Genomic DNA, 18,484 nt, shown 5'->3' with positions numbered 1-18,484 from the left:
TAAAAATTCAGTCGATATTTCTAATTCGGTTATAGTCATGAGTTATATCCTTGGAAGAGAAAGAGTTAAAACCCGAACGAAATTGATCTCTTTTTAGAATTGGATAAATCGATTTGAGGTTAATCGCCATGTCCCAGGAATGACGACATTCGCAGCGTGACGTCACGATTTCTCGTGAAAAGTGGGTCATCGGGCAATCGAGTGAGAAGGATCGTGTCCAATGCAAATAGCACGCTAGGGAACTCTATATAGCTATACTATATAGATTATATCAATCAATGAAATGTTTATACGAGGCGCAAAAAAGTAGCAATTAAACTATATTTATACGATTTATGGTAGAATGCTTATTCGTGCTATAAAAGGGAATTTGTTGGTAAATGGTAGCGTGTTTCGCGTGTGCAAAAAAATGAAGGCTGCATAATAAACAAGAAGGAGTGTTTAGGTCGAATAATCTCTTCGAAATAATTATAATCCTATAAAATGCTAATGACACGCGAAGAATGAGATTGTATAGTAGTGGGTACTGTTCTATAGTGCCTCTTGCACAATATAAATTGGCCTTAGTCTCTCTCTCTCTCTCTCTCTCTCTCTCTCTCTCTCTCTCTCTCTTTCTCTCTCTTTCTCCTCTCGATGCATCGGCGTGCGAGGCGAGGCGAGGCCTTTGTGCGCGCTCGAGAGCATCTGTCCCGCCATTATTGGACGATTTCTAAGAAGTACGAAAACTGCTGGCCGAAAGTAACGACGTTTTATTCAAATCGAAGAAGCCACATCCGTTGGCTGCAAATATACCACGTGCGCCAAGCACGTATATACCCGCATCGTCATTATGGTACCGACCGATTCCACTGAAATTCAATTTGAAATTCCCTATACCGGATTCTCGGAATATCAATTATCCTACGTTTCGCTCCTTAAGAAATTATTTTGCAGACAATTTCGCATTTGGCTGCTGTAGACATGGTTGAAAATCTATGTAGTTACATCTGTGTAATTTTTAACTAGTTGGAGGGTTGAGAAGACAGTGGATATCAGCGAAGTATGCATATATATTGCACAAGTTTGCATATATATATATATATATAGCATGCACCACATGAATTCCGCCAACTTTATTCCCATCAGGTGCGAATGGTGCGATTAGAGAAGCAGCCGCTTCGCTCTGTCGAGGTTCGCGTGAAAGCTGCTGCTGCGAGTGCTGCAACACGCACGAACGTATGTGTGTGAGTATAGGAAAACTGCGATCGCGATATGAGATACCAGCTCAATTGGAGGTGTGCGTACGCTCTGTTTGAACGGAGCAGCATTGGTTCGTCGAGTTTCCACTGCAAATAATAAATTCATTCAACTTTGCTAGCGAATTTCATTCTGCATTTCCAGTGCAAGCGGAAGTGACACCTTATTCGTTCACAAGTATGTTAGTGTGGTTTGATACACACGAATCAAACGTTTCTTGGAACTAACAATTTTTTGCAATTTTTAAGTCTTCTTGCATCAAAGCAATATTCCATACGTCACATGGAATTAAGTTATGCAAGTGTACCTAACTACTGCATCACCTCTGCAGTGAAAGTATAATTGCTATTCTTTTTATGAAAATATCATGTAATATAACGAGTGATAATTTTCATAAGCTTGTAGCATTTGAATAAATAGAACAAGTATTGCAGTTGATTCGATTTAATTGATACACGAATCAAGCATTTCTTGGAAATTTAGGTCTTCCTGCATGAAAGCAATATTTCATACATCACGTGGAATTAAGTTATGCGTGAATACCGAACTACTGCATCACCTCTGCATAGTGAAAGTATAATTGCTATTTTTTTTATAAAACTAAACGAGTAATAATTTTCGTAAGCTTGTATAGCATTGGAATAAACAGAACAAGTATTGCAGTTGATTCGATTTAATTGATACACGAATTCAAGCATTTTTTAGAATTTTACGGCCTTCCTGCACGAAAGCAATATTTGATACATCGCGTTCAGTCTGGAATTAAGTTATGCACGGATATCGAACTGCTGTATCGCCACTGTAACAAAACTATAATTGCTATTTTTTTTATGAAAAAACCACGTATAAATTAGCAATAATTTTCGTAAGTTTGTAGCATTTAAATAAATGGAACAAGTATTGCGGTTGATTCGGTTTAAAGTCGCGCAGATTGCTCCAAAACGAAATACCTTGGTTAGGTTGCTCAAAGTGCAATCGATGCTTTTATATCGAGAACTAACCTGTATCCGAATTACATAATTTCCTGCTAATTTGCTTCACTCCTGTGACTGCAAGAGCTTCCTCGATCGAGTCGTACTTTCGAATGATATGACGTCACTGGAAGAATTGTCCGTGGTATTCCGAGAATTCCCAGAGCTCTCGCCATATCCTTTTATTATTTCCAATTGATCGTGAGATAGCGGTCAATGCGATTCAGTATATATATATAGAATAGGTCGAAAATGGAAGGACGAGCCTCACGTGTACAACATAGTTATCATTGTATTTCATATTCGACCTAATCATGACGTAGCTTCTCTTCGGAGAACTCGGAGCGTTCCCTGAAACGAAATCATCGCTCTTTCATTATTCATGCATATATATGCTAATTAGCATCCATTTTTACGTTCGATTCGAGACGAAAATAGCTGCATCGCGATGAGGTAGCCTTATTATTATTTCTATGATCGTTCTCCAGTGTCAATATCCTTTCGACATTCCGTAAGGATATTTTCCTGATACGGTACCACTCGGTCACATAGGATTTCTGTTTAGTATCCGCGCGAGTCCGGATCGAGCATTAGTGGATTCTGTGAAAAGCAGGATCGAGAGAGATGTTGCGCGTTGTCGCGCTGCTCGCTTCCGTTCCGGGTCAGTTTTCTTCGTGGTAATTGGAGGTTTTCCAGGAAGCAGTATGCTTTGGGCGAACGACGAAATAACGGCGCAGATGTTCCGGTCTCTATGCCGTGGCGTGGCGCGGCACGGCCAGGTCGGCCACTCGGGCCAGGCCGGACCGTCAGCCACCACTAGACGCAATATGCCGTGAATTTCCTGGAATTTCCCTCGACGAATAGCCACGCAACACGGCCGCTTAATACGCTACCTCTCTTCTACCTGGAATCAATCACTATCTCGCATTGCTCACGATCATATTACATCATTATTCTAATAATAGAAAAATCCTCTTAAAAATTCCATCATCCTTTTAATTATCATTTTGTTTAATCGATACTTTTGTCCTTGTTCGAATTTGCTGTTACAGCGCGAGCTCGATAATTTAATAATTGTTTCGTCGGATATGTAATATGGTGCGAACGAACCAGTGTCGATAGGATTGACCTTATGGACGACGCCACAGTGTCTACGTGTAGTATGTGTGTTATATATGTATACATAGGAAGCGCAGCGCAGTATGCAAGAAATTCCGTGAAGGGAGCGTCTAGGATGACGCGACGTCGCCAAATCTCATGTTAGCTTTCCGATCAAATTGATCTGAGAAAGCTGCGATTAATGATGTATTTTTATAGTTACTATTTATGGTTGCATCTGTGATAAGTATATGATACGAGATAAAACTGATACACCTATGATTTCTGTCTGCCATTACATTCAGAAAGTTAATTTATCTTCGGACCATTAACAGTAAGCGATGAAAAAATTCTGTGGAAATTATTACAAGGATAGTCGTGGGCAACTTTGTAACCCACGACTGTACTTTTAAATGCATATTTTTAAATTTACAGAAATTTTATTGTAATAGTTATATTAAATTGTTTTCTTTGTGCAGCCTTGTATAAATTTTTTACAGGATCGCAAGAATAACGAGTTGGCCTAAATTAGCTTATAGAGATGGAGGATAAAATAATTGAAGCATAAATCAGTGATCGTCAGGACAGCTTTAACACGAGTCTTCTATTTTCATCCTTTTGTCCAGTGCGCGCGCAGCAGTATTTCAATATTTTCAATCGAATTTCGATAGAAAGATTATATATAATTCAGCAAGTTAACAATAATTTTAATTTTTAGAACTCGTTCCTAAGGCTACACTTGGTCTTCTTTTTCGAATAGCTTTCACTTGCAAATAATTTTGCTGAAAAGACGTCACGTCGTGTCCTGCGCCAAGAGTGATGTCGCCTTTATTCGTGTAGGATGTATCGTGTATTGCGCGAGAACCGACATAATATGCCATATAGACGTGAAAACACGAGAGCTAGTGATTTATAGCGGTATGAATAAAGTTACCAATTTTTTTTGTCTTCTTCCCCTTCCCCCTCCTCCTCACTAACGTCTGGAAGCTGAAACCCGTTAAAGAACTCTTTCGAAGAACACAGCCCGGGACTTTAGATTTTTAATTATGATTTATTATTGCACCTTCGTTGCACGGATACTCCCAGATTGGACAATCAAGCAGTTACAATCGCTTCGTTGAAAACCTGCACTTGTCTTATTTCAAACTGAGACTTCATAAAAGCATTATATTATAAGCTGATTTTCTCGGAACGTCTGCGCCTGATCTCAGATTATTCTATTTCTCCTTCCAGACGCGACCGGCCAGCCCGTCAGAATATTTGATAATCTCCCCCTGTATCAATGCATACTTTCGTATTTTTAGAATTAAAACTGCACGCCAGCCAAAATAGACGATGCAAAAACCTGCGGATCTCTTAGGTTTTGTTTGTCAAACTTGCCTCCTGACTGGCTGACCAATTGGACCTAGGCAAAATCAACCGCAGTTTATCCGTACAATTTCTACGAGTCACGCTCGATTAGGCTGCTCGTGTACATATATATATATATATCGAAAAGGGAATATAACAATCATTTCGCAGAAATGACCGGAATCTCCGAGTCGACGGGTTTGATGAAAAGAATAAATAGGGAGCAGAATGAGATATTCTTTTTTAACTTTCAAATATAATGTCGTATATAGCATGTGGTACTTGTTTGGTCGTTAACGAGAACTCGATGAAATAATAATGTCAATTTAGGTACTTTTTCTCTATTTATTTCTTTTCATTAGCAGTGTTCCTTATTTTTCCTCAAGATATACGAAATGTCAGAATTTCCTACAGCTATAATTATTATTTAGATAACCTATGAAATTTCAGATATTTCATGGAAAAAGAGGAAATGGTGGTCTATAAAATAGATCGTGTGTTCGATTTGCCTCCTGTGAGGTTTGAACTCACGACCCCTGGTTTACGAGACCAGTGCTCTACCACTGAGCTAAGGAGGCTCTTGGCACCTGTCGCGCATGTTAAAGGACATTTTAAAACTCGATAGTTAAATCTCTACCGACTGACGCTTTTGGCCCGAAATTTTCAAAATAATCTATGCTTGTTTAATCACGAGCAAAAAACGACTATTATTATTATTACTTAGGATTAAAACGTCCATGTCTCATGGCTGGTTTACCTCGAATGTCATAGCTATAGCAATTGTTTGTTTCTTAGAATCATTCCTCACCTTCTACGGATATTATGACGCCTTTTTTTCTTTACAAAATTTCCAGTTTTTGCGTGTTCACTGCTTTACAATAGGTTCTCGCCCATAGCTTCGCTACACAAAAGAAATTTCATCAGTTTCGTAGAATCGGATAACAGTCGTCACGTGTTTATTTTGCTTTCAGTTTACCGGTAAACTTCCTGCTGTTCATATTTTTTCTTCGATAACATCGAGCGAGCTCGATTAATCAGATCGTACTACGGATGTTTTGCCTTCGCGGTCTTCGGTGTATAACCGTGTTATTAAAAATCCCTGCTTGTTAGTTTCCTGCTGTTCTCATTTTACATATGTATGTTATAATAAATTCTGTTCGTGCAGGCGAAACAATCGTACAAATACAGTCTTTCTCGGACCAGAGAAAATCTTAAAATTTGCAAAGGTTGGATTCTGCAGAATTTGGATCAAAGGCCCGGTGAAATTTGCTGGATCATCGCCTTTATTGGCTTTGGCGAACCGCGATGCAATTAATTTTTTTTCTTTAAATTAAAGTAAATAGATTGCGGTAGTGGATGTTTGGCATGATGCGTGGGTAACGAAGTATGGAATGGAGAAATGCTTCGATAATTATTGTACACTGAATGTTAAAATAATGCAGGATTGTTGGATGAGTTTTCTTCTAAAAATGTGCACCGTTTCCTAGTTCTCCCTCTTTGTGTCCATAATCTTATAATTACATGTTCCTCAACCTTATTAGAAAGCTTTTAAATAATTAAGAACGATAAATATATCATATACATATAAATATAGTATCCATATAAAGTGTCAAGCAGCAAGAAAGACAAAGTTGTACAAAAATATTTTCAAGTTCAACGACATTTCGATGTTCGCCAGACAAAATTGCGACGAATAAAATTCCTAGAGATTTCGTGGGTGATACGAAAGATTTGTGGATGCATAGATCGTATTAGCGTCTACGACGCACGACCCAGATTTTTCCAAGTCGCTCTATTTCGGCACTTCCGCGTAAAGCGCGAGCTTTTTTGGCCAGTGAATATTCACCAGCTGGCCAGTTGGTCGGCGCGCCGGCCCACACACACACAATCGCTATATACCTGTACATACGCTCGACGGCTCAACGATTTAAAAGGCTCGCCGCCGAGGCCTGCTCTACTCTCTTCGTCTGTTTGTCTGTTCCAGGGCATCCTATATGTATAACGCCTACGGTACTCTATCTCTGGATATTACGCGCGCGTCAATTAAGGAGCTTCGCGTAAACTATTTCTTTTAAATTCCTATAATCCAAATTCATTTTAAGGTCTTGCTCGAAACAAAAATTTACTTTCCTAGTGTGATCGTTTATTGCGCGAATGAACTACAAACTTTCTTCATGCATAAATCTCCGAGATATCAGGATCGATACGTGTGCTACGCGCCGTATATGGTATAGCCATATCAGCCTCATAGTCCCGATTTTCCCCGAATTGTTGACGAGGTTATTTCCAACTCGATCTTGAACAACTTCTAGGAAATTTACGTAGTCGACGCGTTAGTCAATGATGACATGGATCTTTTATACCCGGTGGACTATTTGTATCTCGACCGCTGCGTATATTAGGAAAACTCATTAACTTAATTTTTTATATTTTTTAAGGAGACTGGTATTCGCTTCTTTTTTCATGTTTTTTTTTTCTTTTAAAATTTCTTAATGTACGCACTATATTAATATTACTCGACTATCGTTTACAGGTGTACATAATGATAATAAGAGTAAAAATTTCTGACTCGCCACCCAGTGTATTCGATATTCTCCGCGTTACGGGTTGGTCTATTAATATGTAGCGCGCGAAGCCAGACAAACAGTAAATAGAAAACCAATATATTTATACGTCACGCTTAAACGGAACATCCTCCACAAGTGTGGAGTCACACATATATATCTCAAGTTTCTTGTTGATTATTTTCAAGTTCATCTAGTTGTTACGCTCAAGATTAATGCAATTCCACAAAATAGATAAGCTATTCTTATAAAAATGAGTGTCATATTTCTGACAATTAAAATCGTTAGATACAGATACGTAATAAGTATGTAGTTATTCAAAAACTTAATCAGGAAATTTTATCGCTCATATATAAATGCTGCGTCTATACCTTCCTCTTTTTCTATTTTTTTATTCAATTTAAATAGTTATCGCAATTCTAGCTAAACCGACTCCGCGCTATCGCGTGCTCGTCCAACATTTGATTTTTGATCCCAGCTCGTAATCGTATACACTGTATGTTTTCCAGAGAGAGTTTCAGGCTGGAGGAGGTTATCGAGTGTTGCTGCGATTATTCGTAGAATTAATGCAGAGAGATTGCAGAGTTATTGGGTTGGTGTCTTTGATATTGATAGACGCGTTGCACTGGAGCAGTCGAGGACCTAGTAGCATAACTCAACGCAACGCAGACGGACGGTGCGGTATGCATTGGCGGCTCGCACAAGACGCGCTCCTCCAATAAATCAGCCGTGTCTTATATATATATATATATATATACGTTGAGAAGGCTAAGCGTGATCATCGATCGAGCCCACCGCAAAATGCAACTTTTACACGAGCGAGCACGTGAGAGTAGGCGACGCCGACGTCGACGTCGACGTTGACGCCAGCCACCCTCGCGCACGCGCCTCTCCCGTGCACCAATTATGACGTTGGTACTCCATCTGTCCGAAACGTGCACTATTCCCGCGATTCTTGCCAACTCGGGACTGCGCCTTCGCTGAATTTTCCACGACTCGTCAGCCAACTGACGATTTGTCTAGACGCCGGAATCTTGGAATAATTCTATTTGTTATTCTCCTCTCGCGAGGATATTCCACCCTTGAACTGCCGTCGTTGCAGTCGCAAATACCGACATTCCGCTATTCCTTAAACGTGGCCTGGAAGATCCGACGCCATTCGTCTTGTCTGTCGCGTTATTTCCATTTTTTCGCTTCGGGGACTTGGGAAGGATTTTCTTGAAATATTGCACGTGCATCGCTGGGATCTTAGGATTGGGAAAGTGGAGCTTTCCATTGTCAGTGGTTCTATACTATATTTCGAGAGATTGAATGATTGTTTGCACGTTTTGTATACATTTACGTCGATCAAGCATCAGGGAGTTGCAAAATTTGTTTTGATGTAACGATGAGTTGGATCTTCGAGATCCAGGAATAGCTTTCACTTGTTCTTGACGAGAATAAATGCTGAAAAATGAAATCTTTATGTTAGTATTTATAAGTTGATTCGATAAGAAAATAATAATTAATGAAGGATGCATTTGACCAATGCAATCACTTTATAAATCGTAAATTTAAGATTTTATAATTATAGCTATACAGGTAAGCCTATTATTTTGTTATTTTCATGACTCTGCATTGAAGATTCAACAGGTGGTGCAATTTGAAGATAAAAATCCTTTTTCTACTGTTTTCTTTGATCACTGAGTAACGAGCATTTTATTAGGGAAAACCTTATACTTATATGATCAAACCTGTACTCCTTTTTTTTCTGGCTATCGATAGTAATTAATTTGGGTCTCGCTACTCACGACAAAAACGAGTGAAATAATAATTTAAGGATGAAACGATATTAACAATTGTCATGAGTAATTAAAGGATTCTACTGTTTTGAGCGGACTGAATAAATATTCAGTGATGAGAGATAAAAGAGGAAAAAGAATTTCTTTCTTACACACAAAAATCGTAATTTATGGTACGCCCTATATAAGTATGGCAACCATAATAGGTTCTCTGCAGATAATGTCTAAACATGTTATATATACTATTTCTATCTAAAGTAACGGGGCTAGCTAAAATGACGTCATAAATTCTGTTTATTCATTATAGATTACGGTATTTAACACTCAGTTTCACTGGAAACTATCTTGATTAAGCGTAAACATAGTTTAAGGTTTTTCTTAATTTCATTGCCCTGACTAACTAGGAATCTCAGTTTCCGGGAATAAGTCGGCTAAGAGAGCCGGTAGAGTCTCGCGCCAAGTATAAAAAGCAAGCAACACGTGACCCAGACACTCAGTCCATTTTACCCGATACACCTGATCTTTAATTTTGTTCAAAGAACACTCAGGCACTTCGGAATCCAGCAATATCATTCTTAGCTTTAAATAAACTGACTAGAAAAAAAAAAAAAAAAAAATATTTCCAAACTTCAAAATAATATGTTCAGTGACGCCATATTCTGGAAATCGATGCTTCCTCGAAATTTGCAGATTTTCTGCAGTGATGCAAACGGTGTGGCGTGATTTAAAAGATTACAGTGACTGCATTTGGCATGGCTAATTCACCAGGCAATGCAAGAGTAGGAGGAGGAACAAGTCTGGTTTTGCTCATCAGTAGTATTTTTTTTAAAGAATAAATTCGGGACGGACTGTACCAATGAAATGAGTAGTGCAATAAAAAAATATATGTGTGCTACAGGTCTAATTCGAAGTTGAGCACCGGTCGTTTCGTACATTAGAAACACACATAGTTTCCAGGTTGGTTCAATCTTCGGGGAAGACATTAAAATGAATAGCTGGAGGTCAGTTCTTCGTATGGGATGCAGGATAGCTCTAACTAGCCGCATCCAATCGGTGCTATCGTGTAAGTTTTATTATACGAGCTGTAAAAGCGTATACATATAGAAGCCGTTTCACCATTACCTCCATGCAGTTCCAGCAAGTTTGCTGCTTCTCCATTCGATACGATTTCCCGATAAACACATCGCTAAACATTGACAACGATCGGCTCTCTATTGGTCATGTGCGAATATCAATAGTCGAACTATAAAACGCGCGCGTGGCGTCCTTTCGTCACGCAGAAGACATTCCGTAATCCACTCGAGAGAGTAGGAATCTTCCGATAATCCATACAATCTGTTTACGATTAAATGCACATGGCTATTATCTTTCAAGTTGATTGATTTCATTCAATGATTTTCCTCTTAACAAAAAAAAAGAAAATAAAAATTAATAATATATATATATATATATATATACTCGTGGCACAGACAGGACGGAAGTATTCCTATACGCTGCGTACGATCGGATTCGTGGAAGCAGCGAGAAGGATCGACTGTGATTGGCCAGCAGCCGAGTTAGCGCTGAGCAACAGCCGGTTTAAAATTCACTTATTCAAATAAGAGGACCTCTGCGCTCGGGCCGGTCGAGGAACCGACAAAGAGATATATTATCGTGCGATTCTCCGTAGGATGAATAAAAAGGATGAATAAAAAGGATAAATACAAGGTTCCTTGTCTCTTGTCTTCCGAGAGAATCCCCCGTCTCTCTCTCGTTTCGTGATCAGTTGGCAGTTGGCAAAAGGCGTAGCACCAAACTTGCACCGCGAGCGTCCGTGCAAGAACGATCATCTCGTCTCGCGTTGCAGATGTTGTCCGTCCGGACTTTTGGACCTTTGCTTCGGACGGAGCGGAGCGGTGCGAGGAGGACTCGAGTCGAGTGTGGCGAGCTGTCGTCGTTTCGAGGAAAAGAATAAGGGTTCGGTGGTCGTCGCGCGCCGCTCGAAACTGAAAACGCCTGAGACCACCGCATCCGATGATCCGACAACCTCGAAGATGATGCCGCTGGTAACGACTATTTGTACAGGGAACTGCCTCAACTTTTTGCTCGCATTTCTTCAAGGCTTACGCGCGAGAACGGAACGGACACCGGCAGAAGTCACCGAGCCAAGCGTCCTCCGACGTCTCCAACCGATTTCGACGAGCCCCCCCCCCCCCTCCCCCCACCGCTCGCATACATGCACCCGGGCCATCTTGCGACGCGTCGCAGTCGAGCCGTTATTCTCATTAGTCGACTCTCGTACGCACACACGCGCGCATTCCGACAAATAAGTTTATCCTTGTTAATAAACAGTTAATCGATATTCCATAGCGACAATACGCAAGCTTAGCCTTACGTTATCTATTTATTGATTTATTTACCAGTGATGCGCGACTGCTTTGTCGCACTAAAACTGTCGCTTAAAGCATACGAGCGCATGTATTATTCATTGTCGTTTAAAAGAGTTTTTTGCTATATCTTTGGAAGCTTAATCACTGTGCAAAAATACGCACAATTATCTTGTCAAGGTTTAACACGCCTCTGCAGACTTATTCCGCAAGAGGTTTAATTAGTATTGGCCTGTGCATCTCTTCCATGTAATTAGCCAAGAGTTCTCTGATAACTCATGAGCAATAAGAGACGACCGTTTACCGCGACCCTTTTTCGTACCGAGTAATACAGGCTTTCATCTTGCCAAGTTTTTCTCAATCTACATTTTAAATTATTATTCATATATATAATATAATATATACTTATTTCCAGTGAAAATTGCTTTTATTTCAATTGAGGCACGCCATTAAAGAGAACCACTTCATATACTCTGATGGTGTAGCTTACTTTAGTACACACATAATAATGCTATAATATACGGAGATGGACGCACCTCGTAGGCCGCCCTTTCGGCGAATCTGGCGCGATCCAGGAACTTGAAGGAATGATTATAAATGATGTCCAAGGCGGTTATCTCTTTATGGTAGATAAAATAAATTACCTCAATGCGGAACCGCTTGTGTGCGTGCTATTAGCCACACTTCCAACCAACCAATCATTGCAGATACGTCCTCCACGAAATATTATTTCTGTTTGAATTTATAATTAGGTGCAACCTATTTTCTCTCTCTTGGTATCAGCCTGATACCAATTTACATTTGAACGCTTTGCACGATGATTGCGAAAGCATATCAGCAAAAATAGTGTAATTAACTACACGCCAATTATGTTAGAACAGTAAAATTATTTCTTAGAAGAGTGGAAATTAAATTTACTTTTTGTTTCTTTCGGTTGGGTGAAGATTCATTTGTTAATTTGTACTAAATTATTCCGAGGGAGTAAAATTAACATAATATTTATTTTAATGTCATGAAATTTTGTTTCAAGTATTGATGGATGAACAAGTACATAAATTTATTTTGAAATATACTGATAGGTAATACAGATCACTTCTATTTTTATTTTTATCGTCGACTGATACAGCAGAATTCTGTATTTCCTGCATACCTTGGTCAATAAAAGGTGGCGCTGCAAACGTGTCTAGTGTAAAACGATGAATCAGTGATAATGTAAAGTTTGTAAATTCTTAAAAAATAGGCTTTTGGGGGAAGCCAAGAGTTCTGAAGTGTAAAGACTCCCAGCGGATTGTTTAAAAAATTATATCTCGAAAAAGCGACACGTTTGGCCTTTGTTTGCAAGTCGCAAAAGATCTCGCGTATAAAGTTAAATTTGTATTAGTTTCAGCAATTGTTAATTGGCCACGAGCTATTATCTATTTATTCAGTTATTCTGTTATGTGATTGAATATTTGTAAAGATATGGATTTTCTTGAAAAGTTGCAGATGTATGAAAGACATAAAGTTCCGAAAACACTATATACTGCTCTCGCTTTCATTCAACGTGTACCGAAGCCTACTGCACTCGGCCTAGGCATTTCGCAAGCTATTTCATAGTGTGCATGAATAGGTGGAGATGGCTCGAAAGTACGAGGTTCCCATAAGCGTAAATATGTGTCTTGTTATTGGTTTCTGAGCTCGAGGAGTCAAGCTGAGGATCCTAAATACTTACAAATTTTCATTATTGCATAGTACGTCAGTATGTGTTGCTGGAAGGTAAGATGAGGATAGCAATTTGAGACCTTTGAATTTTTATGAATGGCTGAATAAAAATTTTGAGAATCCTTAAAATTGGTTTCTGCGTATAATATTTCATGAACAGTATTAAACTCAGAGCGCAGGTTGTGAAAAAATAAAAGAACATACGATTCTTGAGAACACAGCCCTTTATTTTCTTTATGTTGCTAATTCGTACCAATTAATAATAATTTTATTCAGATTTGTTGAATCGCGATGATACAGTGTGTACTGTGCTTAATTTAACTTTGAAGTATATATTGCATATATTACATATCGTTAATTCATACAATTAGAATACAAAAAATTTGCGTTTAAGAATATACTATTCAAAACCACGCGTATAATTTCTGGCGAATCAGTGAAACTTCTTTTTCTCAAGCTCATCAGTACAATTACTGCAGGAGCCTTGCGGAGTAGAAACGGATCTCGCGAGAAAATGAAGGATCCGAGCTAAAGAGTCTGTTCGCGAGGCGAAAAATGGGTTAATTGTATTTGAAAAACGATCGCTTTCTGTATGGGGACTGGTCATTACCACTTGTAAATGCCAAATGAATTGGGTATTGCCCTTTCCTCGCTTTCTTTTCCCATTTTTTCCCACTCTCTTATTTGTAATTCCACACTCGTATATACCATTATATTATTACAGTATAAGACACCTACATCAGTATTATATATACGAATATACTATATAGTATATACGGTATGTTTCGGAACTTAGCTATTCACCGTTTCAACTTTCAACTTAACACGATTCCTCCTCAGTAAAATGAATTTACTGGCTTTTCATTAGCGTTCGTTGCGGTAACCGGCGAGACGCGGACAGCGCGGTATATGGGCAGCTCTTATGAAACAACTAAGAGACATTCCATCTGAGTCACACATGGTGCACGACCCTTACACTATTTCTTTACGAGTCCAAATTGGTCTTCTAACTTTTTCTCTATGCTTACACCTTCGCTAGTTACAGTTATGCTGATCTGCACATTTTTATTTTTTCTCTCCACATATAACACACGTTAAACAGTTTTTGCCCAATTAACTGCAGTTAATGCACAGTCGATCAAACGCCCTAATTGCCGAAGTCACTTCCCATAAAAATCCCTCTCGTCGTCCATTCGAAAATGTAGTACCTGCTCGCATATTATCAACACATAAATCCCATTTAACGCTAATAAAGTCATTCGAAACGTTTCACTGAAAAAGTTTCGAAAGTTTTAGTTTCGATTTCGTGAAAGTGCTTTTTTCGATTGAATTTATGATGGATCGTCTTTTGTCTTTTTCTCACGATAACCCAAGTTAAATAAATATTTGTTACTCGTTCTTCGATCACTCCAAGGGGATGCTACACTTTTCAACATCCTCGCCTCGCAGTCTCTCAACAGAGAATTGAAGAAATATTGAATTTCAGCAATCTCACAATTTTTCAGAATTATTGAAACATTATCCTTCTTCACTGCTGGATTATAGATATACGTCGGCTCAATCTATACCGTTTACCGCCAACTTTTTATACCTTTCCGACTCTGATTGCTTTCGCAGAACTGCCAATTCAGAAATGGTCTTCATTAATCGAGCAGCGGCTGTTGTGCCGCGGCTTCGTCTGCGGCTACAGCACGGCACTATGTAGCGGAGCGGAGCATTCGTTCAATCATCTCTATACGGCTTTACCGTGGATACTGCTTCTTCGTCGTTTTTTCTTCAATTAAAGGCCCCCGCTGTATATATACGATAGAGACCCGATCAGAGCTGAACGGAAATTCTTGCTCGAGGAAATTTTGAAGGGAGCGAGTCGTCGGGGAATCGTGAGAGAAGCGAGCAATTAACGCACTCGACACGTTGACATAATCGTGCACTCTTCTTAACGGGACTGAATCTCGCCTCTTCCTCTCGTTTCGTGTCCACCGATTCTCCTCTCATCGTCTCATCACGCGCTGAACGCTTCCTCCTCATTATTCACCGACTCATCCACATTAAAATTTAGCACTGGCTGTATAATCGCTAACAAGGGCGGCTCGCTTGCCTTTGTCATAGATATACATATATATATATATATATATATATGTGCAAACTGACTGTGGAATTGAATTATTGAATTAGCTGGTGCAGCTGGTTGGTACACGATAGTTGCCACTGCTAACCGTAACAACTACTTAACTGGTAAGCGTAATGCTTCTCTTCTGTAGCTTCGTAAGGCTTTACGCTCTGACCTGACCTATAATATAACCTTTTCACACTACGCGTATAATTATATCACACACGAGAGAGGAGTAAAGTCGAGTGTGCTGAGGATTTATTTGACCATACGAGGTTTTGGAATTTTTGCTTACCAGTATCTACCCTTTAACAATTTATTTGTTTTTGTTATCCTATAGTCTCCTCTGTATTTATCTCTCCCACTATTTTCTTCCACTGGTGAACAAGGTTTTTATGATAATTTTTAGGTGGTTAACGGCTCGTGACAAACGGTATAATTAATAAAGCAGAGGGGGCGGAGTTACAAGCATGAGAACATTTCGTCGGATCGTGATTCATCAAAGAGTAATCCAACGTGAGATCAGGATTAAGCTCTGCGCGTATATGAGCGTTTTCTGGTTTTCATCCACTTGCGTATTGTCCACTATATAGTTTGCGACTTTGTGAGGTAAAGCTGAAATAAGCCGGGAGTCACGAGTAGTCTGCTAATCCAGGCATTGACGTCAGGTACGTTCGTCGTTGAAGAGGGTAATAAAGGATATTTAATGCCACGTTGATATGGTTGAAACTGTGAACATTTCAGGGTCCAAGCCATGTACAAACAAATTGCAATTTAGCTTAAAAATACCCTGCATGAAAGTATTGATATACAAATTTTATTTGACTTTAATGTTGTCGTGATTCTCGTTTATCTTTCTTTTTATTTTTGTTCGGATTGCTTAAAGTGAATTTTAAGCGGATGCTTTATTTAAATGCCACGATTTGTAGTATATAGTGTCTTAATCCAAGACCCAAGTTTTCACCAGTGTGAAGTTGGCACCCCAAATTTTTAAAAATGGAAAAAAAGCAAAAAGTTCTAGTAGCACCCGGACAAGTTTTACAGTCCCTTGCTATTTTTCAAAAAAGTTCTGCAGATTGAAGTCGAAAAAATATAAAAAGATGATTTGAGGTGCCAACTTCACTTTCTCTAATATTCAAACGCTTATATCCTTTAAACTAAAAGTCCTATTGATAAAAACTAATAGACATACTTATAGAACTCTTTGAGGTGTCATGAGAACTCTAGTTAAAAATTGAAAAATTAAAAAAAAATCCTTTTTTGAAAAATAGCAAGGAACTGTAGAACTTGTCCGGATGCTACTAGAACTGTTTACTTTTTTTCCATTTTTAAAAATTTGGGGTGCTAACTTCACACTGGTCAAGCGTTAAGGAAGGTTTGAAAGATTTGGCGTGTGATTCAGGGTGAGCCTGAAGAGCTTCGATAATTTGGTTTTATCGAAGGTAAAAGCCCTGCGCACTTTTATTGGTTTTATATTATTGATAACTCAAAATTAAGTCTCGATTTAGTATTCCCCTCTTCGAGTTCCTATATTACACTATAGATATATTCATGGTGCAATTCGAGGGATCGGTTGTCAAGGTTTTGACTAGCTAGAGAATTTACTTGGAAACGTTTACGAGAATAACATCTGTTTTCGGAAAGCTCTCATCAACTTGTTAAGATTATTAAGCGATAATAATAAGGTGCAAAATATGATGGTTACTCGGTAAGTAGCTACATAACAGTTGCTACCATAGTCATGAAGATTGAGTTTTTCTCTCCCTTTTTCGAGAATTACGCGAATCATAAAGCGGCAAGCGTAAGATCGTAAGAACGATTAGGAGAGCAAGTGATATCAAGGCCAGAAAGCATATCCATTAAGAAAGCCAGCGGAATCTTTGTAATTATAAGCGGCATTGTTGCTCCAAGGTATGTGTCTATTTAGTATAGTCGGAGCAATTAATTTTTTCTCCCCCGTCACCCGGACGTCTCTCACTCCACAGTCTCTATAGCTACTCTCTTGCGCGAATCCCTCAAAGTGGGTCACACCTATTCTCCTCTTCTTACTTTTTCTATAACATATTCTCAAATCAACATTGAACTCGAGATTCGTGACGAATTCCATCTCAGTCCGTTTCAAATTGCTCCAATAAAAACAGTCCTCAATTACCTTGAAGATTTTCTCACCCTTTTTCATCAAAGCAGAATGACAAAAAACTACAAATTTAATCGGGAATTCGTACATGTTCGCAGTATTTGCTATGATCGATTTCTGGGGAAATATGTGAAATCATTTCAGTTTCTATCGAAGGATATTATTTGTATAGTGAGAATTTAATTTGTGTCAGTGGCACGTTACTAATGAAAAATGTTTCATTCCAAACGTCGTAATAAGGTTTTAAACGGAGTTAATGAGAAGAAGCTTTTAGAAAAGTGAAATCTGAAATGAGACTGTAAAGATTTAACGTTTTTAATGCAAATAAAGATCAGTTATAGTAATTATAGTGATGCTTCGTAATTCGTACGCATGTCATCGATCGCGTGTTGCAGATTCTTATAACAAATAGAATAACAGTTGGAGAAGCGAAAGTATGGAGAAAAATAGGGTGTGAATATAATAGTGTCCTTTCCAACGAGCGTGTTCCAAATTTTTTTACGAATTACCAAAACAAACTTTACAAAAAAAATTAGTCCTGATTTCGGTATAATGAAAGATAACGTTGCTTCGACTTTACAACGATTGTAATTTACCTTTGACAGCTGCAAATTAGTGCATCAGCTACATTCCAATAGATGCAAAATGAAATTCTTCGCACGATTCTTAATTTTCAAAAAACATATATATATATATATATAGTTTTTTGGTGCAGTATATACCAATTGGACTATCTGGGTCATTTGCTTTAATAAGCAATTCGTGCACTCGTTTGTTTTACAACTTTGTCCCATTCGAATTGGAAAGCTGTAAAGGTAAGAGCATCATTGTAAGAGACGATAGAGCCTTGAATCTTTTAATTAGCGTTTAATGCTTCGGCGGAGTTAGCTCGTGGACTCGTGGCCATATGATAAAAGAAAAAAGACAGAGAGAAAAAGGCAAACAACTCAATTGAACTTCTGCTTGTATAGATTCTTGTCTCGCGTGAAGAACTCGCGTGTGCGAGTAAAAAGCTGTACACAGTCTATATGGTATATGTATATGTATAAGTGTGCGGAATATAAGAAGGCTTTCTTCATCGTTTCTTAAGGAATTCCTTGCTGGAAGATCGATAGTGCGTAATGATTTATGTCTCATTATTTTGCGGTCTTGTTTTACAATGGTATTTTG

The 18,484-nt window shown here is 38.6% G+C and overlaps 1 non-coding gene across 1 annotated transcript; it reads right to left on the bottom strand.

Moving 5' to 3' along the window:
* Positions 1-5,161: 5,161 nt before the first annotated feature.
* On the bottom strand, positions 5,162-5,233 carry TRNAT-CGU (transfer RNA threonine (anticodon CGU)). The gene has a single exon. It is a non-coding gene; the product is annotated as a tRNA-Thr (tRNA).
* Positions 5,234-18,484: the final 13,251 nt, after the last annotated feature.

This window comes from Prorops nasuta, unplaced genomic scaffold, assembly GCF_024137725.1.
Source record: "Prorops nasuta isolate Cenicafe-Biocafe unplaced genomic scaffold, Cenicafe_Pnas_1.2 PNAS00009, whole genome shotgun sequence".
NCBI lineage: Eukaryota > Metazoa > Arthropoda > Insecta > Hymenoptera > Bethylidae > Prorops > Prorops nasuta.
This window is presented reverse-complemented; position numbering and strand designations above follow the sequence as displayed.